The following is a 12,381-nucleotide window of genomic DNA, read 5'->3' as shown; positions in this document are numbered from 1 at the left end:
TCTTGAATACTTTACATTTTCACAGTCTCTGTCAAACTAATTTTGTCAAAAGAAGAAGGCTTTTTATGCTCCACATGTATTTTGCCATTATTCGTAACACATCTTAGCAGATTCCACTTTGGGTTATAGTGAATTAGTGCTTTCTCAATTTTTTGGAAAATCTTCTCACCCATAATTATTCTGTGTAGGCATCCGGTTCTTTAGTCACTTCACACTCATCATGGACTCCTTGAATAAACAACAGCTGATCAGTTTCACACAACTGTCAGTGCATCAAGAGCCAAAGAAAACCACTCAGAATTATTTGCCTTATATTCAGTTGACTACTGATGTTGTTCCCATTGTCCTCAACTCGTTGAGCAGCTATTCTCTCCAAAAGACTAATAATCTGAAACTTTTTATGACACATCTCTTTAGCGGCTTTAGCTGAATACATTTTAATTAACTTGACATCAGTAAATGGCTTTCCTTACTTGACTGACAGCTGAGCCATGTAGAAACTTCAGTTGCAGCCTCATTTTCATTTTTTTTTTTAAATATTTTATTTATTTATTTGAGAGAGAGGCAGTGAGAGAGAGCATGAGCGAGGAGAAGGTCAGAGGGAGAAGCAGACTCCCCATGGAGCTGGGAGCCCGACGCGGGACTCTATCCTGGGACTCCGGGATCATGACCTGAGCCAAAAGCAGTCGTCCAACCAACTGAGCCACCCAGGCATCCCTCATTTTTTGTTTCTATGAAGAAATTCTATGATAAGAAGTTCTATTTTAAATTTTCTAATTTTTCTGACTTGCTTTCCCATGAGTTGGAAGTACTCTGATGAGTCTGGTAGTATCAGTGTATACTGCGTGCTTCTGGCATAGCTATAATGTCATTGCATAGTAAGTAGAATACTTTATCATCTAATTTGTAAGAGAATAATCCTTAAAAGCAGGATATTCAAAGTCCGCTTTTCTCTTGTTTTGACATGATGAGTATATGCAGGTAAATAAAGGTTGTGGTATAGCGATATGGGTGGCAGTTGAAATGCCGTGGGGTTATACTTGTGCCACTGCAGTATGCAGTAGGCTAGGCAACAGCGTGAAGCTATGAGAACACCACACACAGGCTCTGTCGAACCATGGGTTTCTGCCGTTGTAGCACAAAGCAACCATAGATAATACATAAGTGAGTGTGGCTATATTCCAGTTACATTTTATTTATGGAGACTGAATTTCCTATTATTTTTGTGTCATGAAATAGTAATATTTTTATTTTTTTTCAATCATTTAAAAATGTAAAAATCATTCTTGGCTCATGGGCTATTAGAAAAACATGCAGTGGGCCAGATGTGGCCACGGGTTATAGTTTGCTGACACCTGCTATCAGTACAGGGTACTTCATTTTTCTCATTACTATCAAGGAGCACAATCTGTTTATGCATAAAACTAAATGCTGTAATTGTTTATATTAAGCCCAGGTCTATGTCCTTGTCACTTCTATTCTTTTTTTTTTTTTTTTTAAGATTTTATTTATTCATTTGACAGACAGAGATCACAAGTAGGCAGAGAGGCAGGCAGAGAGAGAGGAGGAAGCAGGCTCCCCACTGAGCAGAGAGCCCACTGCGGGGCTCGATCCCAGGACCCTGAGATCATGACCTGAGCTGAAGGCAGAGGCTTAACCCACTGAGCCACACAGGTGCCCCCACTTCTATTCTTTAATCATATTTCTTTTTTTATTATAATGCTTTTAATATATATGAAAGTATTTAGAAAAGTTAAAAAAGAAAGAAGAAAAATTCTATAATCCAGTAATTAAAATGATGAAATGTTAACCTTTTTTCCATTTATATAGGAACATACAAATTTGAATTTATGGTTTATAAAAATGAGGTGGTACATATGCCATTTGGTAACATTTTAAAAATTAACATATTTAGGGGTGCCTGGGTGACTCAGTTGGTTAAGCATCTGTCTTCAGCTCAGGTCATGATCTCGGGGTCCTGGGATCCAGCCCCATGTCAGGTTCTCTGCTCAGTGGGGATTTTACTTCTCCCTGTCACTCTCCCTCTTTGCTTTCCCTCACTCTCCTTCTCTCTTAAATAAATAAAATCTTAAATAAATAAATAAAAATTAACAACGTATTTGAACATCTGTCCATGTCAGTAAGTAAATCTCTGTAGTCTCCTGCTTAGAACATTCAGGGTGTTCATCAGCCTTTTTTGGAATGGGCACATGACAGTCCCTTCATTGAGCTTGCAAATTCCTTACAACTTTTCCTTTTCAGTTTCCAGTTTCATTTACTTTGCCAAAACCTTCTTCGGTTAGTTATAGCCTGAGGTTTAGAAAAATACTATGTAATAGAACTTTGTGCAGTGATGAACATGTTCTCTATCTTTTCTGTCCAATATTGTAGTCACAAGTCACAGGAGATAGTTGAATACTTGAAGTATGACTAGTGTGAGTAAGGAACTGAATTTTTAACTTTATTTCTATTTAAACTTTAAAAAGCTGATGTGACTAGTGATTAGTGCAGTATTAGACACCCAGGTCTAGAAGTCAGGTATTTATTTTCCCTTCTAAGCCAGCCCCTATGTTTATAATAATTTGTTCACAATACCACCTGCTACCCAGGCTTGAAACATAGAAGTCATTCTTTAGCCCTTTTCTCTGCTTCCTGCCCTCTTTCTTTTTCTTTTTCTTCTTTTAATAATCTCTACACTCCACCTGGGGCTTGAACTCACAACCCCAAAATCAAGAGTCACAGGCTCTACTGACTGAGCCAGCAGGAGCCCCTCTTATCCTCTTTGTCAGCTATTACCAACTGTCCCAATTTTGTGAGGATTCTCCCATTATCCTACAGGTCCTGCCTCAAATTACTGCAAGTGTCTCCTAATTTTTCTCCTTCGTTTTATGTCTCCTGCATCCTGCATTTTGACTGCTGCAAGCATATTGAGCATCCAAACATTGCCTTTTACATTGGAAACCAGCAGTTTTTCCATTCCCCTAAGGCTGCTTTATAAAACTTTCATTGGTTTCTTTGCTCTGGTCCCAGTAGTTATAGCATCTGATGTCTCTTACTGTTTTGTTTTTAAGATTTTATTTATTTATTTGCCAGAGAGAGAGTGAGAGAGCACAAGCAGTGGGGAGAGCAGAGGCAGAGGGAGTAGCAGGTTCCCCACTGAGCCGGGAGCCCAATGTGGGACTTGATCCCAGGACCCCAGGATCATGACCTGAGCTGAAGGCAGACACTCAACCATGCTCTGAAGGCAGAGCTCAACTATGCTCTGAGCCACCCAGGCGCCCTGACATCTCTTACTGTTTTGTATTTTATTTTATTTTATTTTAATTTTTATCTTTATTTTAATTTTTGGAGAGAGCTTGAGAGTGAAGAGGGAGGGGCAGAGGGGATCTTAAGCAGGAAGAGAGAATCTTAAGCCGGCTCCATGCCCAGAGCAGCACAGAGCTGACAGAGGTCTCGATCTCATGATCCTGAGATCCTGACCTGAGCCAAAATCAAGAGTTGGACACTTAAAATAACTGAACTACCCAGGCACCTCTACTGTCCAGTATTTTAAACAAGCCATGCTTATTCCTCAAACTGAGGCACTCTAGAATGGTAGACTCCTGTGATAGCAATTACTAATGTTCACCTGTACCTAATTCTTACCTCCTTGTTGGGAGCATGGGAAAATTGCATTTAGACAGGGCCATGTGACTGGTCCTAGCCAATGAAATATGAGTGGTGTGATTTGTGTCCCTTCTAGGTTGTGGTATTTAAAAAGAAAGACTAACTTCTGGGCACCTGGGTGGCTCAGTGGGTTAAAGCCTCTGCCTTCAGCTCAGGTCATGATCCCAGGGTCCTGGGATCAAGTCCCACATCGGGCTCTCTGCTCAGCAGGGAGCCTGCTTCCCCCTCGCTCTGCCTGCCTCTCTGCCTATTTGTGATCTCTTTCTCTCTCTCTGAAATAAATAAATAAAATCTTTTTTTTTTTTTTTAAGATTTTATTTATTTATTTGACAGAGAGAGATCACAAGCAGGCAGAGAGGCAGGTAGAGAGAGAGGAGGAAGCAGGCTCCCTGCTGAGCAGAGAGCCCGATGCGGGGCTCGATCCCAGGACCCTGAGATCACGACCTGAGCCGAAGGCAGCGGCTTAACCCACTGAGCCACCCAGGCGCCCCAATAAATAAAATCTTTAAAAAAAAAAAAAAAAAGACTAACTTCTTAGAGGGAAAAATTAGGTTCTTACTGCTGTCTTTGCTGCTTTGCTATCCCATTTGTTATCTAAAATGTGATGTAGAACTTATTCTCATGCCATGTTATTATAAATAGGATCTGTGGTAGCATCCATTGGTGTAATGTGGGTAGGGTTTTGTTTCAAGTTCATGAAGCAGTAAGCATGAGAAGGAGAGGTTAAGGGAGGTGACCCGATTCATGACACAAGATTTTTGTCACATTGAATGTTTTTCATTTTTTCCCAAGTCATGTGCTGATTATAGACTTTTCCATAGATAGTTAACTCTATACTTTTCCAGAACCAGCCAACTCTTCCAGACAGTGTTAGTTTGTGCTGAATATAGTAAACCCTGTTCTGGATTACATATTATGACTAGTAGAAGTCTTGCTGACTTGCATATTTGATGTCAAATAATAACTTCTGTTATGCACAATTTTGCACTTACTAACACAGAGCACCTTATTGCTGAAGTAATTAATATGGATTTGTTAATAAGACATTTCTTAAGTTAGAAAGGAGAGTAAGTTCATCTCTTAGGAATGTGACTATCAAATACATGTACCTGTGCTACTGGTTTGTTACTCACTCAGCTTTTCGTTTTTTAAAGATTTTATTTATGTATTTATTTGACAGAGAGAGAGAGGGACAGTGAGAGAGGGAACACAAGTAGGGGGAGTGGAAGAGGGAGAAGCAGGCTTTCCGCTGAGCAGGGAGCCTCCATGTGGGGCTCGATCCCAGGACCCTGGGATCATGACCTGAGCCGAAGGCAGATGCTTAATGACTGAGCCATCCCAGGGCACCTGTGCTACTGGTTTGTTATTCACTTAGCCATTAAGCAGTCACTCCCCATGTTTTTATCTTCCCTTCAGCCCTAGGCAACCACTATTCTACTTTCTGTCTCTCTGAATTTAACTCGCCTAGGCATCTCATTTGAGTGGAGCCAAATAATATTTGTTCTTTTGGGTCTGACTTATTTCACTTAGATACCAGGATTCATCCATGCTATTGGATGGATGGAATTTCATTCCTTTTTTTTTTTTTTAAAGTAATCTCTGTGCCCAGCATGGGGCTTAAACTCATGACCCTGAGATTAAGAGTCACATGCTCTACTGAGTGAGTGAGCCAGGTGCCCCTCATTCCTTTTTTAAGGCTGAATAATAGTCTAATGTATGCATATCACACATTTTGCTTATCCATTCATCTGCTGATGGACATTTGGGTTATTTCTCCCTTTTGGCTATTGTGAATAACGGCTGCTGTAAACATTGGTGTTACATCTGTTTGAGTCTCTGCTTTCAGTTCTTATGGGTATATACTCAGGTGTAGATTTGCTGGATCACATGGTAATTCTACGTTTAAGTTTTTGAAGAACTGCCTTACTGTTTTCCACAGTAGCTGCATCATTTTATATTCCCGTCAGTAATACACAAGGGTTCCAGTTTCTCTGCATCCTCACCAATATATGTTCTCTGTTTTTTGGTTTTTTTTTTGTTTCGTAATAGCCATCCAGATGGATGTGAAGTGTGGTGTCTCATTGTGACAGCTCATTTCTTTCATTGTTGAGTAATATTCCACTTTATGGATGTACCATAGTTTGTTTCTCCATGTGCCTATTGAAGAACATCTTGATTGCTCCCGAGTTCGGCAGTCATGAATAAGGTTGTTTTAAGCATTCATGTGCCAGTTTCTATGTAGATAGAAGTTTTCATCTCATTTGGATAACTACCGAGGGGCATGATTGCTAGATCATATGGTAAGAGTATCTTCAGTTTTGTAACAAACTACCAAGCTGTCTTCCACAGTGGTTGTATCATTTTGGGTTTCTACCAGCAATGTATAGGGGTTCTAGTTTCTCTATATCTTTGTCAAACTTACCATCATTGCTATTTTTTTTTTTTTAAATAATGCTTCCTTTTTTTCTGAGCAGAGAGCCCGATGCGGGGCTCGATCCCAGGACCCTGAGATCACGACCTGAGCCGAAGGCAGCGGCTTAACCCACTGAGCCACCCAGGCGCCCCAATAAATAAAATCTTTAAAAAAAAAAAAAAAAAGACTAACTTCTTAGAGGGAAAAATTAGGTTCTTACTGCTGTCTTTGCTGCTTTGCTATCCCATTTGTTATCTAAAATGTGATGTAGAACTTATTCTCATGCCATGTTATTATAAATAGGATCTGTGGTAGCATCCATTGGTGTAATGTGGGTAGGGTTTTGTTTCAAGTTCATGAAGCAGTAAGCATGAGAAGGAGAGGTTAAGGGAGGTGACCCGATTCATGACACAAGATTTTTGTCACATTGAATGTTTTTCATTTTTTCCCAAGTCATGTGCTGATTATAGACTTTTCCATAGATAGTTAACTCTATACTTTTCCAGAACCAGCCAACTCTTCCAGACAGTGTTAGTTTGTGCTGAATATAGTAAACCCTGTTCTGGATTACATATTATGACTAGTAGAAGTCTTGCTGACTTGCATATTTGATGTCAAATAATAACTTCTGTTATGCACAATTTTGCACTTACTAACACAGAGCACCTTATTGCTGAAGTAATTAATATGGATTTGTTAATAAGACATTTCTTAAGTTAGAAAGGAGAGTAAGTTCATCTCTTAGGAATGTGACTATCAAATACATGTACCTGTGCTACTGGTTTGTTACTCACTCAGCTTTTCGTTTTTTAAAGATTTTATTTATGTATTTATTTGACAGAGAGAGAGAGGGACAGTGAGAGAGGGAACACAAGTAGGGGGAGTGGAAGAGGGAGAAGCAGGCTTTCCGCTGAGCAGGGAGCCTCCATGTGGGGCTCGATCCCAGGACCCTGGGATCATGACCTGAGCCGAAGGCAGATGCTTAATGACTGAGCCATCCCAGGGCACCTGTGCTACTGGTTTGTTATTCACTTAGCCATTAAGCAGTCACTCCCCATGTTTTTATCTTCCCTTCAGCCCTAGGCAACCACTATTCTACTTTCTGTCTCTCTGAATTTAACTCGCCTAGGCATCTCATTTGAGTGGAGCCAAATAATATTTGTTCTTTTGGGTCTGACTTATTTCACTTAGATACCAGGATTCATCCATGCTATTGGATGGATGGAATTTCATTCCTTTTTTTTTTTTTTTAAAGTAATCTCTGTGCCCAGCATGGGGCTTAAACTCATGACCCTGAGATTAAGAGTCACATGCTCTACTGAGTGAGTGAGCCAGGTGCCCCTCATTCCTTTTTTAAGGCTGAATAATAGTCTAATGTATGCATATCACACATTTTGCTTATCCATTCATCTGCTGATGGACATTTGGGTTATTTCTCCCTTTTGGCTATTGTGAATAACGGCTGCTGTAAACATTGGTGTTACATCTGTTTGAGTCTCTGCTTTCAGTTCTTATGGGTATATACTCAGGTGTAGATTTGCTGGATCACATGGTAATTCTACGTTTAAGTTTTTGAAGAACTGCCTTACTGTTTTCCACAGTAGCTGCATCATTTTATATTCCCGTCAGTAATACACAAGGGTTCCAGTTTCTCTGCATCCTCACCAATATATGTTCTCTGTTTTTTGGTTTTTTTTTGTTTCGTAATAGCCATCCAGATGGATGTGAAGTGTGGTGTCTCATTGTGACAGCTCATTTCTTTCATTGTTGAGTAATATTCCACTTTATGGATGTACCATAGTTTGTTTCTCCATGTGCCTATTGAAGAACATCTTGATTGCTCCCGAGTTCGGCAGTCATGAATAAGGTTGTTTTAAGCATTCATGTGCCAGTTTCTATGTAGATAGAAGTTTTCATCTCATTTGGATAACTACCGAGGGGCATGATTGCTAGATCATATGGTAAGAGTATCTTCAGTTTTGTAACAAACTACCAAGCTGTCTTCCACAGTGGTTGTATCATTTTGGGTTTCTACCAGCAATGTATAGGGGTTCTAGTTTCTCTATATCTTTGTCAAACTTACCATCATTGCTATTTTTTTTTTTTTAAATAATGCTTCCTTTTTTTTTTTTTTTTAAAGATTTTATTTATTTATTTGACAGACAGAGATCACAAGTAGGCAGAGAGGCAGGCAGAGAGGAGCAAGCAGGCCCCCTGCCGAGCAGAGAGCCCGATGCGGGGCTCGATCCCAGGACCCTGGGATCATGACCCGAGCCGAAGGCAGAGGCTTTAACCCACTGAACCACCCAGGCGCCCCCATCATTGCTATTTTTGATTATAGCTGCTCTCTTGGGTGTGTGGTGGTATCTCACTATGGTTTTAATTTGCATTTCCCTAATGGCTAATGATGAACTCCTTTTCATGTGCTTATTGGTCATTTGTATATCTTTGGAGAAATGTCTGTTCTTATCCTTTGCCCTTTTTTGATTGGGTTTTCTGTCTATTGTTGAGCTATAAGAATTCTTTATTTTTATATATTTTTAAGATTTTATTTATTTTATTTGACACAGATGGAGAGAGAGAGTACAAGGTGGGTGGGAGCAGGAGGGAGAGAGAGAATCAGGCTCTCTGCTCGGACCCAGACACAGGGCTACATCCCAGGACTCTGGGATCATGACCTGAGCCAAAGGCAGATGCTTCACTGACTGAGGCACCCAGGTGCCCTTAAGCATTCTTTGTATATTTTAGATACCAGACCTTTATCAGACACATGATTTCAGATACTCTCTTCCATTCTGTTGTTTGTATTGATAGTGTACTTTGATGTACAAACATTTTTAATTTTTATGAAGTCCAGTTTTTCTGTGTTTTCTTCGATTTCTTATGTTTTTGGTGTCATATCTAAGAAGCCATTACTTACTTAATCCAGAAGTCATGCACATTTTCACCTAAGAAGCCATTACTTTATCCAGAGTCATGCAGATTTTCACCTATGTTTCCTTTTTAAGAGTTTTATAGTTTTAGCTTTTAAACTTAGATCTGTGTTCGGGGTGCCTGGCTGGCTTGGTTGGTGAGTGTGCAACTCTTGATCTTGGGTTGTGGGTTCAAGTCTTGTGTTGGGTATAGAGATTATTTTTTAAAAATCTTTAAAAAAATTTAGGTCTTTGATCTTTTTTTTTTTAAGATTTTATTTATTTATTTGGTAGAGATTACAAGTAGTCAGAGAGGCAGGCAGAGAGAGAGAAAGAGAGGAGGAAGCAGGCTCCCCACTGAGCAGAGAGCCTGATGCGGGGCTCGATCCCAGGACCCTGAGATCATGACCTGAGCTGAAGGCAGAGGCCTCAACCCACTGAGCCACCCAGGCGCCCCTCTTTGATCCATTTGAACTAATTTTTTTTTTTTTTTAGATTTTTATTTATTTATTTATTTGACAGACAGAGATCACAAGCAGGCAGAGAGGCAGGCAGAGAGAGAGGAAGAAGCAGGCTCCCTGCCGAGCAGAGAGCCTGATGTGGGGCTTGATCCCAGGACCCTGAGATCATGACCTGAGCCGAAGGCAGAGGCTTTAACCCACTGAGCCACCCAGGCGCCCCAGAACTAATTTTTGTGTATGCTATGAAGTAGGCATATAGAGTCATTATTTTGCATGGGAATATGCAGTTATCCCAGCATCATTTGTTGAAAAATTTCTTCATTCCCCTGTTGAAGGGTCTTGGTCCCCTTCTCAAAAATCACTTACCTTAGGGGCACCTGGGTGGCTCATTTTGTTAGGCAACTGCCTTTGGAGTCCCAGGATCAAGTTCCACATTGGACTCCCTGCTCAGCAGGGAGTCTGCTTCTCCCTCTGACTCTCCCTGTCTCATGCTTTTCTCTCTCTCTCAAATAAATAAAATCTTAAAAAAAAAAAAAAATCAGTTGACCTTAAATGTATGGATTTATATCTGGCCTCTCAGTTAGATTCCATTGGTTTATTAGTCTGTCTTTATTCCATAATTATGTTATTCTAGTTTTGTAGTAAGTCTTGAAATTATAAAGTTTGAGTCCTTCTACTTTGTTCTTCTTTTTTAAAATTGCTTTGACTATTTTGAGTCTCTTGCAATTCTGTATGAATTTTAGGATTGTTTTATCCATTTCTGAAAAAAAGGCAGTTGGAATTTTTTTTTTTTAAGATTATAATTTTTAAGGAGTGCCTAGATGGCTTAGTTGTTAAGCGTCTGCCTTCCGCTCAGGTCATAATCCCACTGTCTCTCTCTCTCTCTCTCTCTCTGTCAAATAAATAAATAAATAAATAATCTTTTTTAAAAAAGACATAATTTTTAAGTAATCTTTCCACTCAAAGTGGGGTTCAAACTCAGAGTCAAGAGTCTTATGCTCTGTGGCCTGAGCCAGCCAGGCACCCTGCAGTTGGAATTTTGATAGGGATTACATTGAATCTCTAGATCAATTTGGAGGGTATTAACATCTCAAATCAACTTTTTTTTTTTTTAAAGAACTTATTTATTTGTTTGACAGAGAGATCACAAGTAGGCCGAGAGGCAGGCAGAGAGAGAGGGGGAAGCAGGCTTCCCGCTGAGCAGAGAGCGGGATGCGGGGCTTGATCCCAGGACCCCGAGATCATGACCTGAGCCAAAGGCAGAGGCTTAACCCACTGAGCCACTCAGGTGCCCCTCAAATCAACTTTTTAAGACAGATTCTTATAACCCCATCCCAGATTTTGATTCAGAGCTCATTATTTCTGGAGATGTGTACTGTTTCATTCTTTTCTCAGCTTTTCTATTAGGAACAGATATTTGATCTTGAAACCAGACTTTGAGTGGGTGCATGATGAAATTTCCCTGCATTCTTTTCCTTCAAATCTGTCATCTCTCAAATCTGTCTCCCCATGTACAGGATACCTTGGGGTGTAGGAACACTGAGTCTGAAAACTACCATCATAATTGGCTATTTTGTACTTTTACTTTTTAAACATTCGTAATTGAAGTATTTTTATGTGCAGTGAGTTAGCATGAAGATATGTATGTTGGATTTCTGCAGTTAAGGTAGGTCTCTTGGATGATCCATTAAAGGAAATTCACTTAATCCAGCTTAATAAAGCCTTTATCCTTCCCCTACTGCTGGAAACACTGGGGCACATATTAAGGCCAGATTTCCGGATCAGACCGCGCAGGTTTGGACAGATGCAGCAAGAATGAGAATGCTGGCCAAATTTCCTGGGATGGCGCCAGTAGAGCTGCTAGTGACCCATCTTGCTCTCTCAGATGCAATGAGGCAAAAGACTATTTTGTACTTTTAAAAGTCTGTCTACTATGGTATCATTTGGGTTTTTTGTTTTTGCTATTGAGTAAATGATTGAACAATGTTGTCTGTATGTTCAGTAGATGTTTTTAATTTGATTATGACTATTTGGGTTTTCTTTTTTTTAAAGATTTTATTAATGTATTTGAGAGAGAGAGCGAGAGAGAGAGAGAGCATGAATGTGGGGTTGGTCAGAAGGAGAAGCGGACTCCCCACCAAGCCAGAACCCGTTGCTGGTCTGGATTCCAGGATCCTGAGATCATTACCTGAGCTGAAGGCAGATGCTTAACTGACAGAGCCACTCATGTGCCCCTTATTTGGGTTTTCTAGAGCAGTGTTTGTCAAGACTTAACTGCCTGAATGCTTATTTTAAAAAGATCATGGGAGGCCACTTGGATGGCTCCGTCAACTGGGCGTCTGCCTTCCCCTCAGGTCATGCATGGTCATGGGGTCCTGGGATCCTCCTCCACATCGGGCTCCCTGCTTGACGGGGAGTCTGCTTCTCTCTCTCCCTCTGCCCCTCCCAATGCTCGTGCTTTCTCTCTCAATTGCTGTCACTCTCTCTCTCTCAAATAAATAAATAAAATCTTTATAAAGTGGTTTTTTTTTTAAGATTTTATTTATTTATTTGTCAGAGAGATAGAGAGAGTACAGGCAGGCAGAGTGGCAGGCAGAGGCAGAGGGAGAAGCAGGCTCCCCGCAGAGCAAGGAGCCCGATATGGGACTCAGTCCCAGGACGCTGGGATCATGACCTGAGCCGAAGGCAGCCACTTAACGGACTGAGTCACCCAGGCATCCCCAATAAATAAAATCTTAAAAAAAAAAAAAAAAAAAAAGATAATGGGTGCACCTGGCTGGCTCAGTTGGTAGAGCATGTGATTTCATCTTTGGGTTGTAAGTTCCTGCTCCGTGGTTGGGTATAGAGATTACTTAAAAAGAAAAAAAAAAAAACTTTATTTTTTTAATCTTTAAAAAAAAATCATGGAGGGGGCCTGGGTGGCTCAGTG

At 40.3% G+C, this 12,381-nt stretch overlaps 1 protein-coding gene and 1 pseudogene across 1 annotated transcript in view; one reads left to right on the top strand and one right to left on the bottom strand.

Annotated features, from left to right (window-relative positions):
- The window catches only part of LOC111159728 (BCL2 like 13), an 82,563-nt gene that overhangs the window by 13,575 nt on the left and 56,607 nt on the right, over positions 1 to 12,381 (top strand). The gene's annotated exons all lie outside the window — the stretch shown is intronic.
- Positions 11,155 to 11,324, bottom strand: LOC111159729 (annotated as a pseudogene).

This window comes from Enhydra lutris, unplaced genomic scaffold (assembly GCF_002288905.1).
Source record: "Enhydra lutris kenyoni isolate GAN:26980312 unplaced genomic scaffold, ASM228890v2 scaffoldscaffold69, whole genome shotgun sequence".
Classification (NCBI taxonomy): Eukaryota; Metazoa; Chordata; class Mammalia; order Carnivora; family Mustelidae; genus Enhydra; species Enhydra lutris.
This window is presented reverse-complemented; position numbering and strand designations above follow the sequence as displayed.